This window comes from Schistocerca gregaria, chromosome 5 (assembly GCF_023897955.1).
Source record: "Schistocerca gregaria isolate iqSchGreg1 chromosome 5, iqSchGreg1.2, whole genome shotgun sequence".
Lineage (NCBI taxonomy): Eukaryota > Metazoa > Arthropoda > Insecta > Orthoptera > Acrididae > Schistocerca > Schistocerca gregaria.
Window position 1 is genome coordinate 574,911,138 of NC_064924.1, and position 25,448 is coordinate 574,936,585.

General features: G+C 48.4%; 32 non-coding genes across 32 annotated transcripts; all 32 read left to right on the plus strand.

Moving 5' to 3' along the window:
* Positions 1 to 867: 867 nt before the first annotated feature.
* Positions 868 to 939, plus strand: Trnat-cgu (transfer RNA threonine (anticodon CGU)). The gene has a single exon. It is a non-coding gene; the product is annotated as a tRNA-Thr (tRNA).
* Positions 940 to 1,271: 332 nt separating this feature from the next.
* Positions 1,272 to 1,345, plus strand: Trnan-guu (transfer RNA asparagine (anticodon GUU)). The gene has a single exon. It is a non-coding gene; the product is annotated as a tRNA-Asn (tRNA).
* Positions 1,346 to 2,344: 999 nt separating this feature from the next.
* Trnat-cgu (transfer RNA threonine (anticodon CGU)) lies at positions 2,345 to 2,416 on the plus strand. Its single transcript has one exon. It is a non-coding gene; the product is annotated as a tRNA-Thr (tRNA).
* A 332-nt stretch (positions 2,417 to 2,748) lies between these two features.
* Positions 2,749 to 2,822, plus strand: Trnan-guu (transfer RNA asparagine (anticodon GUU)). Its single transcript has one exon. It is a non-coding gene; the product is annotated as a tRNA-Asn (tRNA).
* A 998-nt stretch (positions 2,823 to 3,820) lies between these two features.
* Trnat-cgu (transfer RNA threonine (anticodon CGU)) lies at positions 3,821 to 3,892 on the plus strand. Its single transcript has one exon. It is a non-coding gene; the product is annotated as a tRNA-Thr (tRNA).
* Positions 3,893 to 4,209: 317 nt separating this feature from the next.
* Positions 4,210 to 4,283, plus strand: Trnan-guu (transfer RNA asparagine (anticodon GUU)). The gene has a single exon. It is a non-coding gene; the product is annotated as a tRNA-Asn (tRNA).
* Positions 4,284 to 5,281: 998 nt separating this feature from the next.
* Positions 5,282 to 5,353, plus strand: Trnat-cgu (transfer RNA threonine (anticodon CGU)). Its single transcript has one exon. It is a non-coding gene; the product is annotated as a tRNA-Thr (tRNA).
* A 1,404-nt stretch (positions 5,354 to 6,757) lies between these two features.
* Positions 6,758 to 6,829, plus strand: Trnat-cgu (transfer RNA threonine (anticodon CGU)). Its single transcript has one exon. It is a non-coding gene; the product is annotated as a tRNA-Thr (tRNA).
* A 332-nt stretch (positions 6,830 to 7,161) lies between these two features.
* Positions 7,162 to 7,235, plus strand: Trnan-guu (transfer RNA asparagine (anticodon GUU)). The gene has a single exon. It is a non-coding gene; the product is annotated as a tRNA-Asn (tRNA).
* Positions 7,236 to 8,234: 999 nt separating this feature from the next.
* Trnat-cgu (transfer RNA threonine (anticodon CGU)) lies at positions 8,235 to 8,306 on the plus strand. The gene has a single exon. It is a non-coding gene; the product is annotated as a tRNA-Thr (tRNA).
* A 332-nt stretch (positions 8,307 to 8,638) lies between these two features.
* Trnan-guu (transfer RNA asparagine (anticodon GUU)) lies at positions 8,639 to 8,712 on the plus strand. Its single transcript has one exon. It is a non-coding gene; the product is annotated as a tRNA-Asn (tRNA).
* Positions 8,713 to 9,710: 998 nt separating this feature from the next.
* Positions 9,711 to 9,782, plus strand: Trnat-cgu (transfer RNA threonine (anticodon CGU)). Its single transcript has one exon. It is a non-coding gene; the product is annotated as a tRNA-Thr (tRNA).
* Positions 9,783 to 10,114: 332 nt separating this feature from the next.
* Trnan-guu (transfer RNA asparagine (anticodon GUU)) lies at positions 10,115 to 10,188 on the plus strand. Its single transcript has one exon. It is a non-coding gene; the product is annotated as a tRNA-Asn (tRNA).
* A 999-nt stretch (positions 10,189 to 11,187) lies between these two features.
* On the plus strand, positions 11,188 to 11,259 carry Trnat-cgu (transfer RNA threonine (anticodon CGU)). Its single transcript has one exon. It is a non-coding gene; the product is annotated as a tRNA-Thr (tRNA).
* A 332-nt stretch (positions 11,260 to 11,591) lies between these two features.
* Positions 11,592 to 11,665, plus strand: Trnan-guu (transfer RNA asparagine (anticodon GUU)). Its single transcript has one exon. It is a non-coding gene; the product is annotated as a tRNA-Asn (tRNA).
* Positions 11,666 to 12,664: 999 nt separating this feature from the next.
* On the plus strand, positions 12,665 to 12,736 carry Trnat-cgu (transfer RNA threonine (anticodon CGU)). The gene has a single exon. It is a non-coding gene; the product is annotated as a tRNA-Thr (tRNA).
* Positions 12,737 to 13,068: 332 nt separating this feature from the next.
* Positions 13,069 to 13,142, plus strand: Trnan-guu (transfer RNA asparagine (anticodon GUU)). The gene has a single exon. It is a non-coding gene; the product is annotated as a tRNA-Asn (tRNA).
* Positions 13,143 to 14,141: 999 nt separating this feature from the next.
* Positions 14,142 to 14,213, plus strand: Trnat-cgu (transfer RNA threonine (anticodon CGU)). The gene has a single exon. It is a non-coding gene; the product is annotated as a tRNA-Thr (tRNA).
* Positions 14,214 to 14,545: 332 nt separating this feature from the next.
* On the plus strand, positions 14,546 to 14,619 carry Trnan-guu (transfer RNA asparagine (anticodon GUU)). Its single transcript has one exon. It is a non-coding gene; the product is annotated as a tRNA-Asn (tRNA).
* A 999-nt stretch (positions 14,620 to 15,618) lies between these two features.
* Positions 15,619 to 15,690, plus strand: Trnat-cgu (transfer RNA threonine (anticodon CGU)). The gene has a single exon. It is a non-coding gene; the product is annotated as a tRNA-Thr (tRNA).
* A 332-nt stretch (positions 15,691 to 16,022) lies between these two features.
* Positions 16,023 to 16,096, plus strand: Trnan-guu (transfer RNA asparagine (anticodon GUU)). Its single transcript has one exon. It is a non-coding gene; the product is annotated as a tRNA-Asn (tRNA).
* Positions 16,097 to 17,095: 999 nt separating this feature from the next.
* On the plus strand, positions 17,096 to 17,167 carry Trnat-cgu (transfer RNA threonine (anticodon CGU)). The gene has a single exon. It is a non-coding gene; the product is annotated as a tRNA-Thr (tRNA).
* Positions 17,168 to 17,499: 332 nt separating this feature from the next.
* Trnan-guu (transfer RNA asparagine (anticodon GUU)) lies at positions 17,500 to 17,573 on the plus strand. Its single transcript has one exon. It is a non-coding gene; the product is annotated as a tRNA-Asn (tRNA).
* Positions 17,574 to 18,572: 999 nt separating this feature from the next.
* Positions 18,573 to 18,644, plus strand: Trnat-cgu (transfer RNA threonine (anticodon CGU)). Its single transcript has one exon. It is a non-coding gene; the product is annotated as a tRNA-Thr (tRNA).
* Positions 18,645 to 20,048: 1,404 nt separating this feature from the next.
* On the plus strand, positions 20,049 to 20,120 carry Trnat-cgu (transfer RNA threonine (anticodon CGU)). The gene has a single exon. It is a non-coding gene; the product is annotated as a tRNA-Thr (tRNA).
* Positions 20,121 to 20,452: 332 nt separating this feature from the next.
* Trnan-guu (transfer RNA asparagine (anticodon GUU)) lies at positions 20,453 to 20,526 on the plus strand. Its single transcript has one exon. It is a non-coding gene; the product is annotated as a tRNA-Asn (tRNA).
* A 999-nt stretch (positions 20,527 to 21,525) lies between these two features.
* Positions 21,526 to 21,597, plus strand: Trnat-cgu (transfer RNA threonine (anticodon CGU)). Its single transcript has one exon. It is a non-coding gene; the product is annotated as a tRNA-Thr (tRNA).
* Positions 21,598 to 21,929: 332 nt separating this feature from the next.
* On the plus strand, positions 21,930 to 22,003 carry Trnan-guu (transfer RNA asparagine (anticodon GUU)). Its single transcript has one exon. It is a non-coding gene; the product is annotated as a tRNA-Asn (tRNA).
* Positions 22,004 to 23,001: 998 nt separating this feature from the next.
* On the plus strand, positions 23,002 to 23,073 carry Trnat-cgu (transfer RNA threonine (anticodon CGU)). The gene has a single exon. It is a non-coding gene; the product is annotated as a tRNA-Thr (tRNA).
* Positions 23,074 to 23,405: 332 nt separating this feature from the next.
* Trnan-guu (transfer RNA asparagine (anticodon GUU)) lies at positions 23,406 to 23,479 on the plus strand. The gene has a single exon. It is a non-coding gene; the product is annotated as a tRNA-Asn (tRNA).
* A 999-nt stretch (positions 23,480 to 24,478) lies between these two features.
* Positions 24,479 to 24,550, plus strand: Trnat-cgu (transfer RNA threonine (anticodon CGU)). The gene has a single exon. It is a non-coding gene; the product is annotated as a tRNA-Thr (tRNA).
* Positions 24,551 to 24,882: 332 nt separating this feature from the next.
* Trnan-guu (transfer RNA asparagine (anticodon GUU)) lies at positions 24,883 to 24,956 on the plus strand. Its single transcript has one exon. It is a non-coding gene; the product is annotated as a tRNA-Asn (tRNA).
* Positions 24,957 to 25,448: the final 492 nt, after the last annotated feature.

Genomic DNA, 25,448 nt, shown 5'->3' on the forward strand with positions numbered 1-25,448 from the left:
GTAAAAACATGGCCCTACACAGACGTTCTACTGTTTTCCGTTTTATTCGCCATGTGTGACACTGCAGTAGAGCGACGCCCACTACAAAAGACGTATTATTTACATTCCATTTCAGCGTACACGTCGCGAGTGCCATATGACAGGGCCTGTCTCTCGATGTCGATTTGTATTTTGTGTCTCTTAAGTGTCGGTCTGCAGTAGGCCGCTGTTGGCCGAGCGACGTGCAGTCGCCTTACATGAAGCCCCATGGGCAACGTCATTGCCACGGTGGACAACAGCAAACTGTAGCCAGAGAGAGGAGCCGAAAGGCGCATTTCTCAGTCGAGCCACGCTATCCCACAAGCTGTGCACTAGGTCAAGATCTTGCAGTCCGCAAACTTTTGGTGGCCAGACGGTCGTCGTCGATCGTAAGGGCGAAACAGTCGAGAGATTTGGAAAACGGCAATGTGGACACCCCCAGCAGCGGCTGTGCGCCAAGTCCGTTATGTGGTCGAGGGCTGCAAGATTCAGTATGATGAAGTGAGAATTCGGGTATAGCTTACAAATGCAAAGCTGCCTCCTTCTTAGCTAAGGGTAGAGCACTGGTCTCGTAAACCTGGGGTCGTGAGTTCGTACCTCACAGAAAGCATCCATTTTTTTAACCTTCCTGCAACGAGCGGAGCTACCTCGAGCAGCATCTAACACATGGCAGTACACTGAATGTAACGGATGTTCTACAACCTATGACAAGTATTCTACTGGCCTAGGATTTTTTCTGAATGCATTGTCAGAACAGTGGATTGTATGTATTTTGTAGTATAATGAGGGCTGCATGATTCAGTATGATGAAGTGAGAATTCGGGGATAGCTCGCAAATACAAAGCTGCCGCCTTCTTAGCTCAGTGGTAGAGCACTGGTCTCGTAAACCAGGGGTCGTGAGTTCGAACCTCACAGAAGGCATCCATTTTTTTAACCTTCCTGCATCGAGCGGAGCTACCTCGAGCAGCATCTAACACATGGCAGTACACTGAAAGTAACGGATGTTCTACAACCTATGACAAGTATTCTACTGGCCTAGGAGGTTTTCTGAATGCATTGGTAGAACAGTGGATTGTATGCATTTTGTAATATAATGTCATGGTTGGCGATGTCATTCGTTTATGAGCCTCGCTACAGTGTACATACACGTTATCCATGTGAAGAGGCATAAGCAGATGCTAGCACTCTGCGTGATTCCTGCTGAAGATGTACGAATTTGGTTATTATACAGAGCAAAGTGAGCAAAAGTCACGGCCTCCGTGGCGCAATTGGCTAGCGCGTTCGGCTGTTAACCGAAAGGTTCGTGGTTCGAGCCCACCCGGGGGCGAAATCGTTTTAACCGTCACCCAGGTGAGGACATACGTCAACTTTGTTGGAGATACACAGCTAGTGTGGCAATTTGGCTGCGAAGGAGTGATGCCACAGATGCTTATACACATTCAGCCAGGTGACACTGTAGGTAAAAACATGGCCCTACACAGACGTTCTACTGTTTTCCGTTTTATTCGCCATGTGTGACACTGCAGTAGAGCGACGCCCACTACAAAAGACGTATTATTTACATTCCATTTCAGCGTACACGTCGCGAGTGCCATATGACAGGGCCTGTCTCTCGATGTCGATTTGTATTTTGTGTCTCTTAAGTGTCGGTCTGCAGTAGGCCGCTGTTGGCCGAGCGACGTGCAGTCGCCTTACATGAAGCCCCATGGGCAACGTCATTGCCACGGTGGACAACAGCAAACTGTAGCCAGAGAGAGGAGCCGAAAGGCGCATTTCTCAGTCGAGCCACGCTATCCCACAAGCTGTGCACTAGGTCAAGATCTTGCAGTCCGCAAACTTTTGGTGGCCAGACGGTCGTCGTCGATCGTAAGGGCGAAACAGTCGAGAGATTTGGAAAACGGCAATGTGGACACCCCCAGCAGCGGCTGTGCGCCAAGTCCGTTATGTGGTCGAGGGCTGCAAGATTCAGTATGATGAAGTGAGAATTCGGGTATAGCTTACAAATGCAAAGCTGCCTCCTTCTTAGCTAAGGGTAGAGCACTGGTCTCGTAAACCTGGGGTCGTGAGTTCGTACCTCACAGAAAGCATCCATTTTTTTAACCTTCCTGCAACGAGCGGAGCTACCTCGAGCAGCATCTAACACATGGCAGTACACTGAATGTAACGGATGTTCTACAACCTATGACAAGTATTCTACTGGCCTAGGATTTTTTCTGAATGCATTGTCAGAACAGTGGATTGTATGTATTTTGTAGTATAATGAGGGCTGCATGATTCAGTATGATGAAGTGAGAATTCGGGGATAGCTCGCAAATACAAAGCTGCCGCCTTCTTAGCTCAGTGGTAGAGCACTGGTCTCGTAAACCAGGGGTCGTGAGTTCGAACCTCACAGAAGGCATCCATTTTTTTAACCTTCCTGCATCGAGCGGAGCTACCTCGAGCAGCATCTAACACATGGCAGTACACTGAAAGTAACGGATGTTCTACAACCTATGACAAGTATTCTACTGGCCTAGGAGGTTTTCTGAATGCATTGGTAGAACAGTGGATTGTATGCATTTTGTAATATAATGTCATGGTTGGCGATGTCATTCGTTTATGAGCCTCGCTACAGTGTACATACACGTTATCCATGTGAAGAGGCATAAGCAGATGCTAGCACTCTGCGTGATTCCTGCTGAAGATGTACGAATTTGGTTATTATACAGAGCAAAGTGAGCAAAAGTCACGGCCTCCGTGGCGCAATTGGCTAGCGCGTTCGGCTGTTAACCGAAAGGTTGGTGGTTCGAGCCCACCCGCGGGCGAAATCGTTTTAACCGTCACCCAGGTGAGGACATACGTCAACTTTGTTACAGATACACAGCTAGTGTGGCAATTTGGCTGCGAAGGAGTGATACCACAGATGTTACACACATTCAGCCAGGTGACACTGTAGGTAAAAACATGGCCCAACACAGACGTTCTACTGTTTTCCGTTTTATTCGCCATGTGTGACACTGCAGTAGAGAGACGCCCACTACAAAAGACGTATTATTTACATTCAATTTCAGCGTACACGTCGCGAGTGCCATATGACAGGGCCTGTCTCTCGATGTCGATTTGTATTTTGTGTCTCTTAAGTGTCGGTCTGCAGTAGGCCGCTGTTGGCCGAGCGACGTGCAGTCGCCTTACATGAAGCCCCATGGGCAACGTCATTGCCACGGTGGACAACAGCAAACTGTAGCCAGAGAGAGGAGCCGAAAGGCGCATTTCGCAGTCCAGCCACGCTATCCCACAAGCTGTGCACTAGGTCAAGATCTTGCAGTCCGCAAACTTTTGGTGGCCAGACGGTCGTCGTCGATCGTAAGGGCGAAACAGTCGAGAGATTTGGAAAACGGCAATGTGGACACCCCCAGCAGCGGCTGTGCGCCAAGTCCGTTATGTGGTCGAGGGCTGCAAGATTCAGTATGATGAAGTGGGAATTCGGGGATAGCTTACAAATGCAAAGCCGCCTCCTTCTTAGCTAAGGGTAGAGCACTTGTCTCGTAAACCAGGGGTCGTGAGTTCGTACCTCACAGAAAGCATCCATTTTTTTAACCTTCCTGCAACGAGCGGAGCTACCTCGAGCAGCATCTAACACATGGCAGTACACTGAATGTAACGGATCTTCTACAACCTATGACAAGTATTCTACTGGCCTAGGATTTTTTCTGAATGCATTGTCAGAACAGTGGATTGTATGTATTTTGTAGTATAATGAGGGCTGCATGATTCAGTATGATGAAGTGAGAATTCGGGGATAGCTCGCAAATACAAAGCTGCCGCCTTCTTAGCTCAGTGGTAGAGCACTGGTCTCGTAAACCAGGGGTCGTGAGTTCGAACCTCACAGAAGGCATCCATTTTTTTAACCTTCCTGCATCGAGCGGAGCTACCTCGAGCAGCATCTAACACATGGCAGTACACTGAAAGTAACGGATGTTCTACAACCTATGACAAGTATTCTAGTGGCCTAGGAGGTTTTCTGAATGCATAGGCAGAACAGTGGTTTGTATGCATTTTGTAGTATAATGTCATTCGTTTATGAGCCTCGCTACAGTGTACATACACGTTATCCATGTGAAGAGGCATAAGCAGATGCTAGCATTCTCCGTGATTCCTGCTGAAGATGTACGAATTTGGTTATTATACAGAGCAAAGTGAGCAAAAGTCACGGCCTCCGTGGCGCAATTGGCTAGCGCGTTCGCCTGTTAACCGAAAGGTTCGTGGTGCGAGCCCACCCGGGGGCGAAATCGTTTTAACCGTCACCCAGGTGAGGACATACGTCAACTTTGTTACAGATACACAGCTAGTGTGGCAATTTGGCTGCGAAGGAGTGATGCCACAGATGTTACACACATTCAGCCAGGTGACACTGTAGGTAAAAACATGGCCCAACACAGACGTTCTACTGTTTTCCGTTTTATTCGCCATGTGTGACACTGCAGTAGAGAGGCGCCCACTACAAAATACGTATTATTTACATTCAATTTCAGCGTACACGTCGCGAGTGCCATATGACAGGGCCTGCCTCTCGATGTCGATTTGTATTTTGTGTCTCTTAAGTGTCGGTCTGCAGTAGGCCGCTGTTGGCCGAGCGACGTGCAGTCGCCTTACATGAAGCCCCATGGGCAACGTCATTGCCACGGTGGACAACAGCAAACTGTAGCCAGAGAGAGGAGCCGAAAGGCGCATTTCTCAGTCGAGCCACGCTATCCCACAAGCTGTGCACTAGGTCAAGATCTTGCAGTCCGCAAACTTTTGGTGGCCAGACGGTCGTCGTCGATCGTAAGGGCGAAACAGTCGAGAGATTTGGAAAACGGCAATGTGGACACCCCCAGCAGCGGCTGTGCGCCAAGTCCGTTATGTGGTCGAGGGCTGCAAGATTCAGTATGATGAAGTGGGAATTCGGGGATAGCTTACAAATGCAAAGCCGCCTCCTTCTTAGCTAAGGGTAGAGCACTGGTCTCGTAAACCAGGGGTCGTGAGTTCGTACCTCACAGAAAGCATCCATTTTTTTAACCTTCCTGCAACGAGCGGAGCTACCTCGACCAGCATCTAACACATGGCAGTACACTGAATGTAACGGATGTTCTACAACCTATGAGAAGTATTCTACTGGCCTAGGATTTTTTCTGATTGCATTGTCAGAACAGTGGATTGTATGTATTTTGTAGTATAATGAGGGCTGCATGATTCAGTATGATGAAGTGAGAATTCGGGGATAGCTCGCAAATACAAAGCTGCCGCCTTCTTAGCTCAGTGGTAGAGCACTGGTCTCGTAAACCAGGGGTCGTGAGTTCGAACCTCACAGAAGGCATCCATTTTTTTAACCTTCCTGCATCGAGCGGAGCTACCTCGAGCAGCATCTAACACATGGCAGTACACTGAAAGTAACGGATGTTCTACAACCTATGACAAGTATTCTACTGGCCTAGGAGGTTTTCTGAATGCATTGGTAGAACAGTGGATTGTATGCATTTTGTAATATAATGTCATGGTTGGCGATGTCATTCGTTTATGAGCCTCGCTACAGTGTACATACACGTTATCCATGTGAAGAGGCATAAGCAGATGCTAGCACTCTGCGTGATTCCTGCTGAAGATGTACGAATTTGGTTATTATACAGAGCAAAGTGAGCAAAAGTCACGGCCTCCGTGGCACAATTTTCTAGCGCGTTCGGCTGTTAACCGAAAGGTTCGTGGTTCGAGCCCACCCGCGGGCGAAATCGTTTTAACCGTCACCCAGGTGAGGACATACGTCAACTTTGTTACAGATACACAGCTAGTGTGGCAATTTGGCTGCGAAGGAGTGATGCCACAGATGTTACACACATTCAGCCAGGTGACACTGTAGGTAAAAACATGGCCCAACACAGACGTTCTACTGTTTTCCGTTTTATTCGCCATGTGTGACACTGCAGTAGAGAGACGCCCACTACAAAAGACGTATTATTTACATTCAATTTCAGCGTACACGTCGCGAGTGCCATATGACAGGGCCTGTCTCTCGATGTCGATTTGTATTTTGTGTCTCTTAAGTGTCGGTCTGCAGTAGGCCGCTGTTGGCCGAGCGACGTGCAGTCGCCTTACATGAAGCCCCATGGGCAACGTCATTGCCACGGTGGACAACAGCAAACTGTAGCCAGAGAGAGGAGCCGAAAGGCGCATTTCTCAGTCGAGCCACGCTATCCCACAAGCTGTGCACTAGGTCAAGATCTTGCAGTCCGCAAACTTTTGGTGGCCAGACGGTCGTCGTCGATCGTAAGGGCGAAACAGTCGAGAGATTTGGAAAACGGCAATGTGGACACCCCCAGCAGCGGCTGTGCGCCAAGTCCGTTATGTGGTCGAGGGCTGCAAGATTCAGTATGATGAAGTGGGAATTCGGGGATAGCTTACAAATGCAAAGCCGCCTCCTTCTTAGCTAAGGGTAGAGCACTGGTCTCGTAAACCAGGGGTCGTGAGTTCGTACCTCACAGAAAGCATCCATTTTTTTAACCTTCCTGCAACGAGCGGAGCTACCTCGAGCAGCATCTAACACATGGCAGTACACTGAATGTAACGGATCTTCTACAACCTATGACAAGTATTCTACTGGCCTAGGATTTTTTCTGATTGCATTGTCAGAACAGTGGATTGTATGTATTTTGTAGTATAATGAGGGCTGCATGATTCAGTATGATGAAGTGAGAATTCGGGGATAGCTCGCAAATACAAAGCTGCCGCCTTCTTAGCTCAGTGGTATAGCACTGGTCACGTAAACCAGGGGTCGTGAGTTCGAACCTCACAGAAGACATCCATTTTTTTAACCTTCCTGCATCGAGCGGAGCTACCTCGAGCAGCATCTAACACATGGCAGTACACTGAAAGTAACGGATGTTCTACAACCTATGACAAGTATTCTACTGGCCTAGGAGGTTTTCTGAATGCATTGGTAGAACAGTGGATTGTATGCATTTTGTAGTATAATGTCATGCTTGGCGATGTCATTCGTTTATGAGCCTCGCTACAGTGTACATACACGTTATCCATGTGAAGAGGCATAAGCAGATGCTAGCATTCTGCGTGATTCCTGCTGAAGATGTACGAATTTGGTTATTATACAGAGCAAAGTGAGCAAAAGTCACGGCCTCCGTGGCGCAATTGGCTAGCGCGTTCGCCTGTTAACCGAAAGGTTCGTGGTGCGAGCCCACCCGGGGGCGAAATCGTTTTAACCGTCACCCAGGTGAGGACATACGTCAACTTTGTTAGAGATACACAGCTAGTGTGGCAATTTGGCTGCGAAGGAGTGATGCCACAGATGCTTATACACATTCAGCCAGGTGACACTGTAGGTAAAAACATGGCCCTACACAGACGTTCTACTGTTTTCCGTTTTATTCGCCATGTGTGACACTGCAGCAGAGCGACGCCCACTACAAAAGACGTATTATTTACATTCAATTTCAGCGTACACGTCGCGAGTGCCATATGACAGGGCCTGTCTCTCGATGTCGATTTGTATTTTGTGTCTCTTAAGTGTCGGTCTGCAGTAGGCCGCTGTTGGCCGAGCGACGTGCAGTCGCCTTACATGAAGCCCCATGGGCAACGTCATTGCCACGGTGGACAACAGCAAACTGTAGCCAGAGAGAGGAGCCGAAAGGCGCATTTCTCAGTCGAGCCACGCTATCCCACAAGCTGTGCACTAGGTCAAGATCTTGCAGTCCGCAAACTTTTGGTGGCCAGACGGTCGTCGTCGATCATAAGGGCGAAACAGTCGAGAGATTTGGAAAACGGCAATGTGGACACCCCCAGCAGCGGCTGTGCGCCAAGTCCGTTATGTGGTCGAGGGCTGCAAGATTCAGTATGATGAAGTGGGAATTCGGGGATAGCTTACAAATGCAAAGCCGCCTCCTTCTTAGCCAAGGGTAGAGCACTTGTCTCGTAAACCAGGGGTCGTGAGTTCGTACCTCACAGAAAGCATCCATTTTTTTAACCTTCCTGCAACGAGCGGAGCTACCTCGAGCAGCATCTAACACATGGCAGTACACTGAATGTAACGGATGTTCTACAACCTATGACAAGTATTCTACTGGCCTAGGATTTTTTCTGAATGCATTGTCAGAACAGTGGATTGTATGTATTTTGTAGTATAATGAGGGCTGCATGATTCAGTATGATGAAGTGAGAATTCGGGGATAGCTCGCAAATACAAAGCTGCCGCCTTCTTAGCTCAGTGGTAGAGCACTGGTCTCGTAAACCAGGGGTCGTGAGTTCGAACCTCACAGAAGGCATCCATTTTTTTAACCTTCCTGCATCGAGCGGAGCTACCTCGAGCAGCATCTAACACATGGCAGTACACTGAAAGTAACGGATGTTCTACAACCTATGACAAGTATTCTAGTGGCCTAGGAGGTTTTCTGAATGCATTGGTAGAACAGTGGATTGTATGCATTTTGTAGTATAATGTCATGCTTGGCGATGTCATTCGTTTATGAGCCTCGCTACAGTGTACATACACGTTATCCATGTGAAGAGGCATAAGCAGATGCTAGCATTCTGCGTGATTCCTGCTGAAGATGTACGAATTTGGTTATTATACAGAGCAAAGTGAGCAAAAGTCACGGCCTCCGTGGCGCAATTGGCTAGCGCGTTCGCCTGTTAACCGAAAGGTTCGTGGTGCGAGCCCACCCGGGGGCGAAATCGTTTTAACCGTCACCCAGGTGAGGACATACGTCAACTTTGTTACAGATACACAGCTAGTGTGGCAATTTGGCTGCGAAGGAGTGATGCCACAGATGTTACACACATTCAGCCAGGTGACACTGTAGGTAAAAACATGGCCCAACACAGACGTTCTACTGTTTTCCGTTTTATTCGCCATGTGTGACACTGCAGTAGAGCGACGCCCACTACAAAAGACGTATTATTTACATTCCATTTCAGCGTACACGTCGCGAGTGCCATATGACAGGGCCTGTCTCTCGATGTCGATTTGTATTTTGTGTCTCTTAAGTGTCGGTCTGCAGTAGGCCGCTGTTGGCCGAGCGACGTGCAGTCGCCTTACATGAAGCCCCATGGGCAACGTCATTGCCACGGTGGACAACAGCAAACTGTAGCCAGAGAGAGGAGCCGAAAGGCGCATTTCTCAGTCGAGCCACGCTATCCCACAAGCTGTGCACTAGGTCAAGATCTTGCAGTCCGCAAACTTTTGGTGGCCAGACGGTCGTCGTCGATCGTAAGGGCGAAACAGTCGAGAGATTTGGAAAACGGCAATGTGGACACCCCCAGCAGCGGCTGTGCGCCAAGTCCGTTATGTGGTCGAGGGCTGCAAGATTCAGTATGATGAAGTGGGAATTCGGGGATAGCTTACAAATGCAAAGCCGCCTCCTTCTTAGCTAAGGGTAGAGCACTTGTCTCGTAAACCAGGGGTCGTGAGTTCGTACCTCACAGAAAGCATCCATTTTTTTAACCTTCCTGCAACGAGCGGAGCTACCTCGAGCAGCATCTAACACATGGCAGTACACTGAATGTAACGGATGTTCTACAACCTATGACAAGTATTCTACTGGCCTAGGATTTTTTCTGAATGCATTGTCAGAACAGTGGATTGTATGTATTTTGTAGTATAATGAGGGCTGCATGATTCAGTATGATGAAGTGAGAATTCGGGGATAGCTCGCAAATACAAAGCTGCCGCCTTCTTAGCTCAGTGGTAGAGCACTGGTCACGTAAACCAGGGGTCGTGAGTTCGAACCTCACAGAAGGCATCCATTTTTTTAACCTTCCTGCATCGAGCGGAGCTACCTCGAGCAGCATCTAACACATGGCAGTACACTGAAAGTAACGGATGTTCTACAACCTATGACAAGTATTCTACTGGCCTAGGAGGTTTTCTGAATGCATTGGTAGAACAGTGGATTGTATGCATTTTGTAGTATAATGTCATGCTTGGCGATGTCATTCGTTTATGAGCCTCGCTACAGTGTACATACACGTTATCCATGTGAAGAGGCATAAGCAGATGCTAGCATTCTGCGTGATTCCTGCTGAAGATGTACGAATTTGGTTATTATACAGAGCAAAGTGAGCAAAAGTCAGGGCCTCCGTGGCGCAATTGGCTAGCGCGTTCGGCTGTTAACCGAAAGGTTGGTGGTTCGAGCCCACCCGGGGGCGAAATCGTTTTAACCGTCACCCAGGTGAGGACATACGTCAACTTTGTTAGAGATACACAGCTAGTGTGGCAATTTGGCTGCGAAGGAGTGATGCCACAGATGCTTATACACATTCAGCCAGGTGACACTGTAGGTAAAAACATGGCCCTACACAGACGTTCTACTGTTTTCCGTTTTATTCGCCATGTGTGACACTGCAGTAGAGCGACGCCCACTACAAAAGACGTATTATTTACATTCCATTTCAGCGTACACGTCGCGATTGCCATATGACAGGGCCTGTCTCTCGATGTCGATTTGTTTTTTGTGTCTCTTAAGTGTCGGTCTGCAGTAGGCCGCTGCTGGCCGAGCGACGTGCAGTCGCCTTACATGAAGCCCCATGGGCAACGTCATTGCCACGGTGGACAACAGCAAACTGTAGCCAGAGAGAGGAGCTGAAAGGCGCATTTCTCAGTCGAGCCACGCTATCCCACAAGCTGTGCACTAGGTCAAGATCTTGCAGTCCGCAAACTTTTGGTGGCCAGACGGTCGTCGTCGATCGTAAGGGCGAAACAGTCGAGAGATTTGGAAAACGGCAATGTGGACACCCCCAGCAGCGGCTGTGCGCCAAGTCCGTTATGTGGTCGAGGGCTGCAAGATTCAGTATGATGAAGTGAGAATTCGGGTATAGCTTACAAATGCAAAGCTGCCTCCTTCTTAGCTAAGGGTAGAGCACTGGTCTCGTAAACCTGGGGTCGTGAGTTCGTACCTCACAGAAAGCATCCATTTTTTTAACCTTCCTGCAACGAGCGGAGCTACCTCGAGCAGCATCTAACACATGGCAGTACACTGAATGTAACGGATGTTCTACAACCTATGACAAGTATTCTACTGGCCTAGGATTTTTTCTGAATGCATTGTCAGAACAGTGGATTGTATGTATTTTGTAGTATAATGAGGGCTGCATGATTCAGTATGATGAAGTGAGAATTCGGGGATAGCTCGCAAATACAAAGCTGCCGCCTTCTTAGCTCAGTGGTAGAGCACTGGTCTCGTAAACCAGGGGTCGTGAGTTCGAACCTCACAGAAGGCATCCATTTTTTTAACCTTCCTGCATCGAGCGGAGCTACCTCGAGCAGCATCTAACACATGGCAGTACACTGAAAGTAACGGATGTTCTACAACCTATGACAAGTATTCTACTGGCCTAGGAGGTTTTCTGAATGCATTGGTAGAACAGTGGATTGTATGCATTTTGTAGTATAATGTCATGCTTGGCGATGTCATTCGTTTATGAGCCTCGCTACAGTGTACATACACGTTATCCATGTGAAGAGGCATAAGCAGATGCTAGCACTCTGCGTGATTCCTGCTGAAGATGTACGAATTTGGTTATTATACAGAGCAAAGTGAGCAAAAGTCACGGCCTCCGTGGCGCAATTGGCTAGCGCGTTCGGCTGTTAACCGAAAGATTCGTGGTTCGAGCCCACCCGGGGGCGAAATCGTTTTAACCGTCACCCAGGTGAGGACATACGTCAACTTTGTTGGAGATACACAGCTAGTGTGGCAATTTGGCTGCGAAGGAGTGATGCCACAGATGCTTATACACATTCAGCCAGGTGACACTGTAGGTAAAAACATGGCCCTACACAGACGTTCTACTGTTTTCCGTTTTATTCGCCATGTGTGACACTGCAGTAGAGCGACGCCCACTACAAAAGACGTATTATTTACATTCCATTTCAGCGTACACGTCGCGAGTGCCATATGACAGGGCCTGTCTCTCGATGTCGATTTGTATTTTGTGTCTCTTAAGTGTCGGTCTGCAGTAGGCCGCTGTTGGCCGAGCGACGTGCAGTCGCCTTACATGAAGCCCCATGGGCAACGTCATTGCCACGGTGGACAACAGCAAACTGTAGCCAGAGAGAGGAGCCGAAAGGCGCATTTCTCAGTCGAGCCACGCTATCCCACAAGCTGTGCACTAGGTCAAGATCTTGCAGTCCGCAAACTTTTGGTGGCCAGACGGTCGTCGTCGATCGTAAGGGCGAAACAGTCGAGAGATTTGGAAAACGGCAATGTGGACACCCCCAGCAGCGGCTGTGCGCCAAGTCCGTTATGTGGTCGAGGGCTGCAAGATTCAGTATGATGAAGTGGGAATTCGGGGATAGCTTACAAATGCAAAGCCGCCTCCTTCTTAGCTAAGGGTAGAGCACTGGTCTCGTAAACCAGGGGTCGTGAGTTCGTACCTCACAGAAAGCATCCATTTTTTTAACCTTCCTGCAACGAGCGGAGCTACCTCGAGCAGCATCTAACACATGGCAGTACACTGAATGTAACGGATGTTCTACAACCTATGACAAGTATTCTACTGGCCTAGGATTTTTTCTGAATGCATTGTCAGAACAGTGGATTGTATGTATTTTGTAGTATAATGAGGGCTGCATGATTCAGTATGATGAAGTGAGAATTCGGGGATAGCTCGCAAATACAAAGCTGCCGCCTTCTTAGCTCAGTGGTAGAGCACTGGTCACGTAAACCAGGGGTCGTGAGTTCGAACCTCACAGAAGGCATCCATTTTTTTAACCTTCCTGCATCGAGCGGAGCTACCTTGAGCAGCATCTAACACATGGCAGTACACTGAAAGTAACGGATGTTCTACAACCTATGACAAGTATTCTAGTGGCCTAGGAGGTTTTCTGAATGCATTGGTAGAACAGTGGATTGTATGCATTTTGTAGTATAATGTCATGCTTGGCGATGTCATTCGTTTATGAGCCTCGCTACAGTGTACATACACGTTATCCATGTGAAGAGGCATAAGCAGATGCTAGCATTCTGCGTGATTCCTGCTGAAGATGTACGAATTTGGTTATTATACAGAGCAAAGTGAGCAAAAGTCACGGCCTCCGTGGCGCAATTGGCTAGCGCGTTCGGCTGTTAACCGAAAGGTTGGTGGTTCGAGCCCACCCGGGGGCGAAATCGTTTTAACCGTCACCCAGGTGAGGACATACGTCAACTTTGTTAGAGATACACAGCTAGTGTGGCAATTTGGCTGCGAAGGAGTGATGCCACAGATGCTTATACACATTCAGCCAGGTGACACTGTAGGTAAAAACATGGCCCTACACAGACGTTCTACTGTTTTCCGTTTTATTCGCCATGTGTGACACTGCAGTAGAGCGACGCCCACTACAAAAGACGTATTATTTACATTCCATTTCAGCGTACACGTCGCGATTGCCATATGACAGGGCCTGTCTCTCGATGTCGATTTGTTTTTTGTGTCTCTTAAGTGTCGGTCTGCAGTAGGCCGCTGCTGGCCGAGCGACGTGCAGTCGCCTTACATGAAGCCCCATGGGCAACGTCATTGCCACGGTGGACAACAGCAAACTGTAGCCAGAGAGAGGAGCCGAAAGGCGCATTTCTCAGTCGAGCCACGCTATCCCACAAGCTGTGCACTAGGTCAAGATCTTGCAGTCCGCAAACTTTTGGTGGCCAGACGGTCGTCGTCGATCGTAAGGGCGAAACAGTCGAGAGATTTGGAAAACGGCAATGTGGACACCCCCAGCAGCGGCTGTGCGCCAAGTCCGTTATGTGGTCGAGGGCTGCAAGATTCAGTATGATGAAGTGAGAATTCGGGTATAGCTTACAAATGCAAAGCTGCCTCCTTCTTAGCTAAGGGTAGAGCACTGGTCTCGTAAACCTGGGGTCGTGAGTTCGTACCTCACAGAAAGCATCCATTTTTTTAACCTTCCTGCAACGAGCGGAGCTACCTCGAGCAGCATCTAACACATGGCAGTACACTGAATGTAACGGATGTTCTACAACCTATGACAAGTATTCTACTGGCCTAGGATTTTTTCTGAATGCATTGTCAGAACAGTGGATTGTATGTATTTTGTAGTATAATGAGGGCTGCATGATTCAGTATGATGAAGTGAGAATTCGGGGATAGCTCGCAAATACAAAGCTGCCGCCTTCTTAGCTCAGTGGTAGAGCACTGGTCTCGTAAACCAGGGGTCGTGAGTTCGAACCTCACAGAAGGCATCCATTTTTTTAACCTTCCTGCATCGAGCGGAGCTACCTCGAGCAGCATCTAACACATGGCAGTACACTGAAAGTAACGGATGTTCTACAACCTATGACAAGTATTCTAGTGGCCTAGGAGGTTTTCTGAATGCATTGGTAGAACAGTGGATTGTATGCATTTTGTAGTATAATGTCATGCTTGGCGATGTCATTCGTTTATGAGCCTCGCTACAGTGTACATACACGTTATCCATGTGAAGAGGCATAAGCAGATGCTAGCACTCTGCGTGATTCCTGCTGAAGATGTATGAATTTGGTTATTATACAGAGCAAAGTGAGCAAAAGTCACGGCCTCCGTGGCGCAATTGGCTAGCGCGTTCGGCTGTTAACCGAAAGATTCGTGGTTCGAGCCCACCCGGGGGCGAAATCGTTTTAACCGTCACCCAGGTGAGGACATACGTCAACTTTGTTGGAGATACACAGCTAGTGTGGCAATTTGGCTGCGAAGGAGTGATGCCACAGATGCTTATACACATTCAGCCAGGTGACACTGTAGGTAAAAACATGGCCCTACACAGACGTTCTACTGTTTTCCGTTTTATTCGCCATGTGTGACACTGCAGTAGAGCGACGCCCACTACAAAAGACGTATTATTTACATTCCATTTCAGCGTACACGTCGCGAGTGCCATATGACAGGGCCTGTCTCTCGATGTCGATTTGTATTTTGTGTCTCTTAAGTGTCGGTCTGCAGTAGGCCGCTGTTGGCCGAGCGACGTGCAGTCGCCTTACATGAAGCCCCATGGGCAACGTCATTGCCACGGTGGACAACAGCAAACTGTAGCCAGAGAGAGGAGCCGAAAGGCGCATTTCTCAGTCGAGCCACGCTATCCCACAAGCTGTGCACTAGGTCAAGATCTTGCAGTCCGCAAACTTTTGGTGGCCAGACGGTCGTCGTCGATCGTAAGGGCGAAACAGTCGAGAGATTTGGAAAACGGCAATGTGGACACCCCCAGCAGCGGCTGTGCGCCAAGTCCGTTATGTGGTCGAGGGCTGCAAGATTCAGTATGATGAAGTGGGAATTCGGGGATAGCTTACAAATGCAAAGCCGCCTCCTTCTTAGCTAAGGGTAGAGCACTTGTCTCGTAAACCAGGGGTCGTGAGTTCGTACCTCACAGAAAGCATCCATTTTTTTAACCTTCCTGCAACGAGCGGAGCTACCTCGAGCAGCATCTAACACATGGCAGTACACTGAATGTAACGGATGTTCTACAACCTATGACAAGTATTCTACTGGCCTAGGATTTTTTCTGAATGCATTGTCAGAACAGTGGATTGTATGTATTTTGTAGTATAATGAGGGCTGCATGATTCAGTATGACGAAGTGAGAATTCGGGGATAGCTCGCAAATACAAAGCTGCCGCCTTCTTAGCTCAGTGGTAGAGCACTGGTCACGTAAACCAGGGGTCGTGAGTTCGAACCTCACAGAAGGCATCCATTTTTTTAACCTTCCTGCATCGAGCGGAGCTACCTCGAGCAGCATCTAACACATGGCAGTACACTGAAAGTAACGGATGTTCTACAACCTATGACAAGTATTCTACTGGCCTAGGAGGTTTTCTGAATGCATTGGTAGAACAGTGGATTGTATGCATTTTGTAGTATAATGTCATGCTTGGCGATGTCATTCGTTTATGAGCCTCGCTACAGTGTACATACACGTTATCCATGTGAAGAGGCATAAGCAGATGCTAGCATTCTGCGTGATTCCTGCTGAAGATGTACGAATTTGGTTATTATACAGAGCAAAGTGAGCAAAAGTCACGGCCTCCGTGGCGCAATTGGCTAGCGCGTTCGGCTGTTAACCGAAAGGTTGGTGGTTCGAGCCCACCCGGGGGCGAAATCGTTTTAACCGTCACCCAGGTGAGGACATACGTCAACTTTGTTAGAGATACACAGCTAGTGTGGCAATTTGGCTGCGAAGGAGTGATGCCACAGATGCTTATACACATTCAGCCAGGTGACACTGTAGGTAAAAACATGGCCCTACACAAACGTTCTACTGTTTTCCGTCTTATTCGCCATGTGTGACACTGCAGTAGAGCGACGCCCACTACAAAAGACGTATTATTTACATTCCATTTCAGCGTACACGTCGCGAGTGCCATATGACAGGGCCTGCCTCTCGATGTCGATTTGTATTTTGTGTCTCTTAAGTGTCGGTCTGCAGTAGGCCGCTGTTGGCCGAGCGACGTGCAGTCGCCTTACATGAAGCCCCATGGGCAACGTCATTGCCACGGTGGACAACAGCAAACTGTAGCCAGAGAGAGGAGCCGAAAGGCGCATTTCTCAGTCGAGCCACGCTATCCCACAAGCTGTGCACTAGGTCAAGATCTTGCAGTCCGCAAACTTTTGGTGGCCAGACGGTCGTCGTCGATCGTAAGGGCGAAACAGTCGAGAGATTTGGAAAACGGCAATGTGGACACCCCCAGCAGCGGCTGTGCGCCAAGTCCGTTATGTGGTCGAGGGCTGCAAGATTCAGTATGATGAAGTGAGAATTCGGGTATAGCTTACAAATGCAAAGCTGCCTCCTTCTTAGCTAAGGGTAGAGCACTGGTCTCGTAAACCTGGGGTCGTGAGTTCGTACCTCACAGAAAGCATCCATTTTTTTAACCTTCCTGCAACGAGCGGAGCTACCTCGAGCAGCATCTAACACATGGCAGTACACTGAATGTAACGGATGTTCTACAACCTATGATAAGTATTCTACTGGCCTAGGATTTTTTCTGAATGCATTGTCAGAACAGTGGATTGTATGTATTTTGTAGTATAATGAGGGCTGCATGATTCAGTATGATGAAGTGAGAATTCGGGGATAGCTCGCAAATACAAAGCTGCCGCCTTCTTAGCTCAGTGGTAGAGCACTGGTCTCGTAAACCAGGGGTCGTGAGTTCGAACCTCACAGAAGGCATCCATTTTTTTAACCTTCCTGCATCGAGTGGAGCTACCTCGAGCAGCATCTAACACATGGCAGTACACTGAAAGTAACGGATGTTCTACAACCTATGACAAGTATTCTACTGGCCTAGGAGGTTTTCTGAATGCATTGGTAGAACAGTGGATTGTATGCATTTTGTAGTATAATGTCATGCTTGGCGATGTCATTCGTTTATGAGCCTCGCTACAGTGTACATACACGTTATCCATGTGAAGAGGCATAAGCAGATGCTAGCACTCTGCATGATTCCTGCTGAAGATGTACGAATTTGGTTATTATACAGAGCAAAGTGAGCAAAAGTCACGGCCTCCGTGGCGCAATTGGCTAGCGCGTTCGGCTGTTAACCGAAAGGTTCGTGGTTCGAGCCCACCCGGGGGCGAAATCGTTTTAACCGTCACCCAGGTGAGGACATACGTCAACTTTGTTGGAGATACACAGCTAGTGTGGCAATTTGGCTGCGAAGGAGTGATGCCACAGATGCTTATGCACATTCAGCCAGGTGACACTGTAGGTAAAAACATGGCCCTACACAGACGTTCTACTGTTTTCCGTTTTATTCGCCATGTGTGACACTGCAGTAGAGCGACGCCCACTACAAAAGACGTATTATTTACATTCAATTTCAGCGTACACGTCGCGAGTGCCATATGACAGGGCCTGTCTCTCGATGTCGATTTGTATTTTGTGTCTCTTAAGTGTCGGTCTGCAGTAGGCCGCTGTTGGCCGAGCGACGTGCAGTCGCCTTACATGAAGCCCCATGGGCAACGTCATTGCCACGGTGGACAACAGCAAACTGTAGCCAGAGAGAGGAGCCGAAAGGCGCATTTCTCAGTCGAGCCACGCTATCCCACAAGCTGTGCACTAGGTCAAGATCTTGCAGTCCGCAAACTTTTGGTGGCCAGACGGTCGTCGTCGATCGTAAGGGCGAAACAGTCGAGAGATTTGGAAAACGGCAATGTGGACACCCCCAGCAGCGGCTGTGCGCCAAGTCCGTTATGTGGTCGAGGGCTGCAAGATTCAGTATGATGAAGTGAGAATTCGGGTATAGCTTACAAATGCAAAGCTGCCTCCTTCTTAGCTAAGGGTAGAGCACTGGTCTCGTAAACCTGGGGTCGTGAGTTCGTACCTCACAGAAAGCATCCATTTTTTTAACCTTCCTGCAACGAGCGGAGCTACCTCGAGCAGCATCTAACACATGGCAGTACACTGAATGTAACGGATGTTCTACAACCTATGACAAGTATTCTACTGGCCTAGGATTTTTTCTGAATGCATTGTCAGAACAGTGGATTGTATGTATTTTGTAGTATAATGAGGGCTGCATGATTCAGTATGATGAAGTGAGAATTCGGGGATAGCTCGCAAATACAAAGCTGCCGCCTTCTTAGCTCAGTGGTAGAGCACTGGTCTCGTAAACCAGGGGTCGTGAGTTCGAACCTCACAGAAGGCATCCATTTTTTTAACCTTCCTGCATCGAGCGGAGCTACCTCGAGCAGCATCTAACACATGGCAGTACACTGAAAGTAACGGATGTTCTACAACCTATGACAAGTATTCTACTGGCCTAGGAGGTTTTCTGAATGCATTGGTAGAACAGTGGATTGTATGCATTTTGTAGTATAATGTCATGCTTGGCGATGTCATTCGTTTATGAGCCTCGCTACAGTGTACATACACGTTATCCATGTGAAGAGGCATAAGCAGATGCTAGCATTCTGCGTGATTCCTGCTGAAGATGTACGAATTTGGTTATTATACAGAGCAAAGTGAGCAAAAGTCACGGCCTCCGTGGCGCAATTGGCTAGCGCGTTCGCCTGTTAACCGAAAGGTTCGTGGTGCGAGCCAACCCGGGGGCGAAATCGTTTTAACCGTCACCCAGGTGAGGACATACGTCAACTTTGTTACAGATACACAGCTAGTGTGGCAATTTGGCTGCGAAGGAGTGATGCCACAGATGTTACACACATTCAGCCAGGTGACACTGTAGGTAAAAACATGGCCCAACACAGACGTTCTACTGTTTTCCGTTTTATTCGCCATGTGTGACACTGCAGTAGAGAGACGCCCACTACAAAATACGTATTATTTACATTCAATTTCAGCGTACACGTCGCGAGTGCCATATGACAGGGCCTGCCTCTCGATGTCGATTTGTATTTTGTGTCTCTTAAGTGTCGGTCTGCAGTAGGCCGCTGTTGGCCGAGCGACGTGCAGTCGCCTTACATGAAGCCCCATGGGCAACGTCATTGCCACGGTGGACAACAGCAAACTGTAGCCAGAGAGAGGAGCCGAAAGGCGCATTTCTCAGTCGAGCCACGCTATCCCACAAGCTGTGCACTAGGTCAAGATCTTGCAGTCCGCAAACTTTTGGTGGCCAGACGGTCGTCGTCGATCGTAAGGGCGAAACAGTCGAGATATTTGGAAAACGGCAATGTGGACACCCCCAGCAGCGGCTGTGCGCCAAGTCCGTTATGTGGTCGAGGGCTGCAAGATTCAGTATGATGAAGTGGGAATTCGGGGATAGCTTACAAATGCAAAGCCGCCTCCTTCTTAGCTAAGGGTAGAGCACTGGTCTCGTAAACCAGGGGTCGTGAGTTCGTACCTCACAGAAAGCATCCATTTTTTTAACCTTCCTGCAACGAGCGGAGCTACCTCGAGCAGCATCTAACACATGGCAGTACACTGAATGTAACGGATGTTCTACAACCTATGACAAGTATTCTACTGGCCTAGGATTTTTTCTGATTGCATTGTCAGAACAGTGGATTGTATGTATTTTGTAGTATAATGAGGGCTGCATGATTCAGTATGATGAAATGAGAATTCGGGGATAGCTCGCAAATACAAAGCTGCCGCCTTCTTAGCTCAGTGGTAGAGCACTGGTCACGTAAACCAGGGGTCGTGAGTTCGAACCTCACAGAAGGCATCCATTTTTTTAACCTTCCTGCATCGAGCGGAGCTACCTCGAGCAGCATCTAACACATGGCAGTACACTGAAAGTAACGGATGTTCTACAACCTATGACAAGTATTCTACTGGCCTAGGAGGTTTTCTGAATGCATTGGTAGAACAGTGGATTGTATGCATTTTGTAGTATAATGTCATGCTTGGCGATGTCATTCGTTTATGAGCCTCGCTACAGTGTACATACACGTTATCCATGTGAAGAGGCAAAAGCAGATGCTAGCATTCTGCGTGATTCCTGCTGAAGATGTACGAATTTGGTTATTATACAGAGCAAAGTGAGCAAAAGTCACGGCCTCCGTGGCGCAATTGGCTAGCGCGTTCGGCTGTTAACCGAAAGGTTGGTGGTTCGAGCCCACCCGGGGGCGAAATCGTTTTAACCGTCACCCAGGTGAGGACATACGTCAACTTTGTTAGAGATACACAGCTAGTGTGGCAATTTGGCTGCGAAGGAGTGATGCCACAGATGCTTATACACATTCAGCCAGGTGACACTGTAGGTAAAAACATGGCCCTACACAGACGTTCTACTGTTTTCCGTTTTATTCGCCATGTGTGACACTGCAGTAGAGCGACGCCCACTACAAAAGACGTATTATTTACATTCCATTTCAGCGTACACGTCGCGAGTGCCATATGACAGGGCCTGTCTCTCGATGTCGATTTGTATTTTGTGTCTCTTAAGTGTCGGTCTGCAGTAGGCCGCTGTTGGCCGAGCGACGTGCAGTCGCCTTACATGAAGCCCCATGGGCAACGTCATTGCCACGGTGGACAACACCAAACTGTAGCCAGAGAGAGGAGCCGAAAGGCGCATTTCTCAGTCGAGCCACGCTATCCCACAAGCTGTGCACTAGGTCAAGATCTTGCAGTCCGCAAACTTTTGGTGGCCAGACGGTCGTCGTCGATCGTAAGGGCGAAACAGTCGAGAGATTTGGAAAACGGCAATGTGGACACCCCCAGCAGCGGCTGTGCGCCAAGTCCGTTATGTGGTCGAGGGCTGCAAGATTCAGTATGATGAAGTGGGAATTCGGGGATAGCTTACAAATGCAAAGCCGCCTCCTTCTTAGCTAAGGGTAGAGCACTGGTCTCGTAAACCAGGGGTCGTGAGTTCGTACCTCACAGAAAGCATCCATTTTTTTAACCTTCCTGCAACGAGCGGAGCTACCTCGAGCAGCATCTAACACATGGCAGTACACTGAATGTAACGGATGTTCTACAACCTATGACAAGTATTCTACTGGCCTAGGATTTTTTCTGATTGCATTGTCAGAACAGTGGATTGTATGTATTTTGTAGTATAATGAGGGCTGCATGATTCAGTATGATGAAGTGAGAATTCGGGGATAGCTCGCAAATACAAAGCTGCCGCCTTCTTAGCTCAGTGGTAGAGCACTGGTCTCGTAAACCAGGGGTCGTGAGTTCGAACCTCACAGAAGGCATCCATTTTTTTAACCTTCCTGCATCGAGCGGAGCTACCTCGAGCAGCATCTAACACATGGCAGTACACTGAAAGTAACGGATGTTCTACAACCTATGACAAGTATTCTACTGGCCTAGGAGGTTTTCTGAATGCATTGGTAGAACAGTGGATTGTATGCATTTTGTAGTATAATGTCATGCTTGGCGATGTCATTCGTTTATGAGCCTCGCTACAGTGTACATACACGTTATCCATGTGAAGAGGCATAAGCAGATGCTAGCATTCTGCGTGATTCCTGCTGAAGATGTACGAATTTGGTTATTATACAGAGCAAAGTGAGCAAAAGTCACGGCCTCCGTAGCGCAATTGGCTAGCGCGTTCAGCTGTTAACCGAAAGGTTCGTGGTTCGAGCCCACCCGGGGGCGAAATCGTTTTAACCGTCACCCAGGTGAGGACATACGTCAACTTTGTTACAGATACACAGCTAGTGTGGCAATTTGGCTGCGAAGGAGTGATGCCACAGATGTTACACACATTCAGCCAGGTGACACTGTAGGTAAAAACATGGCCCAACACAGACGTTCTACTGTTTTCCGTTTTATTCGCCATGTGTGACACTGCAGTAGAGAGACGCCCACTACAAAATACGTATTATTTACATTCAATTTCAGCGTACACGTCGCGAGTGCCATATGACAGGGCCTGCCTCTCGATGTCGATTTGTATTTTGTGTCTCTTAAGTGTCGGTCTGCAGTAGGCCGCTGTTGGCCGAGCGACGTGCAGTCGCCTTACATGAAGCCCCATGGGCAACGTCATTGCCACGGTGGACAACACCAAACTGTAGCCAGAGAGAGGAGCCGAAAGGCGCATTTCTCAGTCGAGCCACGCTATCCCACAAGCTGTGCACTAGGTCAAGATCTTGCAGTCCGCAAACTTTTGGTGGCCAGACGGTCGTCGTCGATCGTAAGGGCGAAACAGTCGAGAGATTTGGAAAACGGCAATGTGGACACCCCCAGCAGCGGCTGTGCGCCAAGTCCGTTATGTGGTCGAGGGCTGCAAGATTCAGTATGATGAAGTGGGAATTCGGGGATAGCTTACAAATGCAAAGCCGCCTCCTTCTTAGCTAAGGGTAGAGCACTGGTCTCGTAAACCAGGGGTCGTGAGTTCGTACCTCACAGAAAGCATCCATTTTTTTAACCTTCCTGCAACGAGCGGAGCTACCTCGAGCAGCATCTAACACATGGCAGTACATTGAATGTAACGGATGTTCTACAACCTATGACAAGTATTCTACTGGCCTAGGATTTTTTCTGATTGCATTGTCAGAACAGTGGATTGTATGTATTTTATAGTATAATGAGGGCTGCATGATTCAGTATGATGAAGTGAGAAGTCGGGGATAACTCGCAAATACAAAGCTGCCGCCTTCTTAGCTCAGTGGTAGAGCACTGGTCTCGTAAACCAGGCGTCGTGAGTTCGAACCTCACAGAAGGCATCCATTTTTTTAACCTTCCTGCATCGAGCGGAGCTACCTCGAGCAGCATCTAACACATGGCAGTACACTGAAAGTAACGGATGTTTTACAACCTAAGACAAGTATTCTACTGGCCTAGGAGGTTTTCTGAATGCATTGGTAGAACAGTGGATTGTATGCATTTTGTAGTATAATGTCATGCTTGGCGATGTCATTCGTTTATGAGCCTCGCTACAGTGTACATACACGTTATCCATGTGAAGAGGCATAAGCAGATGCTAGCACTCTGCGTGATTCCTGCTGAAGATGTACGAATTTGGTTATTATACAGAGCAAAGTGAGCAAAAGTCATGGCCTCCGTGGCGCAATTGGCTAGCGCGTTCGCCTGTTAACCGAAAGGTTGGTGGTTCGAGCCCACCTGGGGGCGAAATCGTTTTAACCGTCACCCAGGTGAGGACATACGTCAACTTTGTTGGAGATACACAGCTAGTGTGGCAATTTGGCTGCGAAGGAGTGATGCCACAGATGCTTATACACATTCAGCCAGGTGACACTGTAGGTAAAAACATGGCCCTACACAGACGTTCTACTGTTTTCCGTTTTATTCGCCATGTGTGACACTGCAGTAGAGCGACGCCCACTACAAAAGACCTATTATTTACATTCCATTTCAGCGTACACGTCGCGAGTGCCATATGACAGGGCCTGTCTCTCGATGTCGATTTGTATTTTGTGTCTCTTAAGTGTCGGTCTGCAGTAGGCCGCTGTTGGCCGAGCGACGTGCAGTCGCCTTACATGAAGCCCCATGGGCAACGTCATTGCCACGGTGGACAACAGCAAACTGTAGCCAGAGAGAGGAGCCGAAAGGCGCATTTCTCAGTCGAGCCACGCTATCCCACAAGCTGTGCACTAGGTCAAGATCTTGCAGTCCGCAAACTTTTGGTGGCCAGACGGTCGTCGTCGATCGTAAGGGCGAAACAGTCGAGAGATTTGGAAAACGGCAATGTGGACACCCCCAGCAGCGGCTGTGCGCCAAGTCCGTTATGTGGTCGAGGGCTGCAAGATTCAGTATGATGAAGTGGGAATTCGGGGATAGCTTACAAATGCAAAGCCGCCTCCTTCTTAGCTAAGGGTAGAGCACTGGTCTCGTAAACCAGGGGTCGTGAGTTCGTACCTCACAGAAAGCATCCATTTTTTTAACCTTCCTGCAACGAGCGGAGCTACCTCGAGCAGCATCTAACACATGGCAGTACACTGAATATAACGGATGTTCTACAACCTATGACAAGTATTCTACTGGCCTAGGATTTTTTCTGAATGCATTGTCAGAACAGTGGATTGTATGTATTTTGTAGTATAATGAGGGCTGCATGATTCAGTATGATGAAGTGAGAATTCGGGGATAGCTCGCAAATACAAAGCTGTCGCCTTCTTAGCTCAGTGGTAGAGCACTGGTCTCGTAAACCAGGGGTCGTGAGTTCGAACCTCACAGAAGGCATCCGTTTTCTTAACCTTCCAGCATCGAGCGGAGCTACCTCGAGCAGCATCTAACACATGGCAGTACACTGAAAGTAACGGATGTTCTACAACCTATGACAAGTATTCTACTGGCCTAGGAGGTTTTCTGAATGCATTGGTAGAACAGTGGATTGTATGCATTTTGTAGTATAATGTCATGCTTGGCGATGTCATTCGTTTATGAGCCTCGCTACAGTGTACATACACGTTATCCATGTGAAGAGGCATAAGCAGATGCTAGCACTCTGCGTGATTCCTGCTGAAGATGTACGAATTTGGTTATTATACAGAGCAAAGTGAGCAAAAGGCACGGCCTCCGTGGCGCAATTGGCTAGCGCGTTCGGCTGTTAACCGAAAGGTTGGTGGTTCGAGCCCACCCGGGGGCGAAATCGTTTTAACCGTCACCCAGGTGAGGACATACGTCAACTTTGTTACAGATACACAGCTAGTGTGGCAATTTGGCTGCGAAGGAGTGATGCCACAGATGTTACACACATTCAGCCAGGTGACACTGTAGGTAAAAACATGGCCCAACACAGACGTTCTACTGTTTTCCGTTTTATTCGCCATGTGTGACACTGCAGTAGAGAGACGCCCACTACAAAATACGTATTATTTACATTCAATTTCAGCGTACACGTCGCGAGTGCCATATGACAGGGCCTGCCTCTCGATGTCGATTTGTATTTTGTGTCTCTTAAGTGTCGGTCTGCAGTAGGCCGCTGTTGGCCGAGCGACGTGCAGTCGCCTTACATGAAGCCCCATGGGCAACGTCATTGCCACGGTGGACAACACCAAACTGTAGCCAGAGAGAGGAGCCGAAAGGCGCATTTCTCAGTCGAGCCACGCTATCCCACAAGCTGTGCACTAGGTCAAGA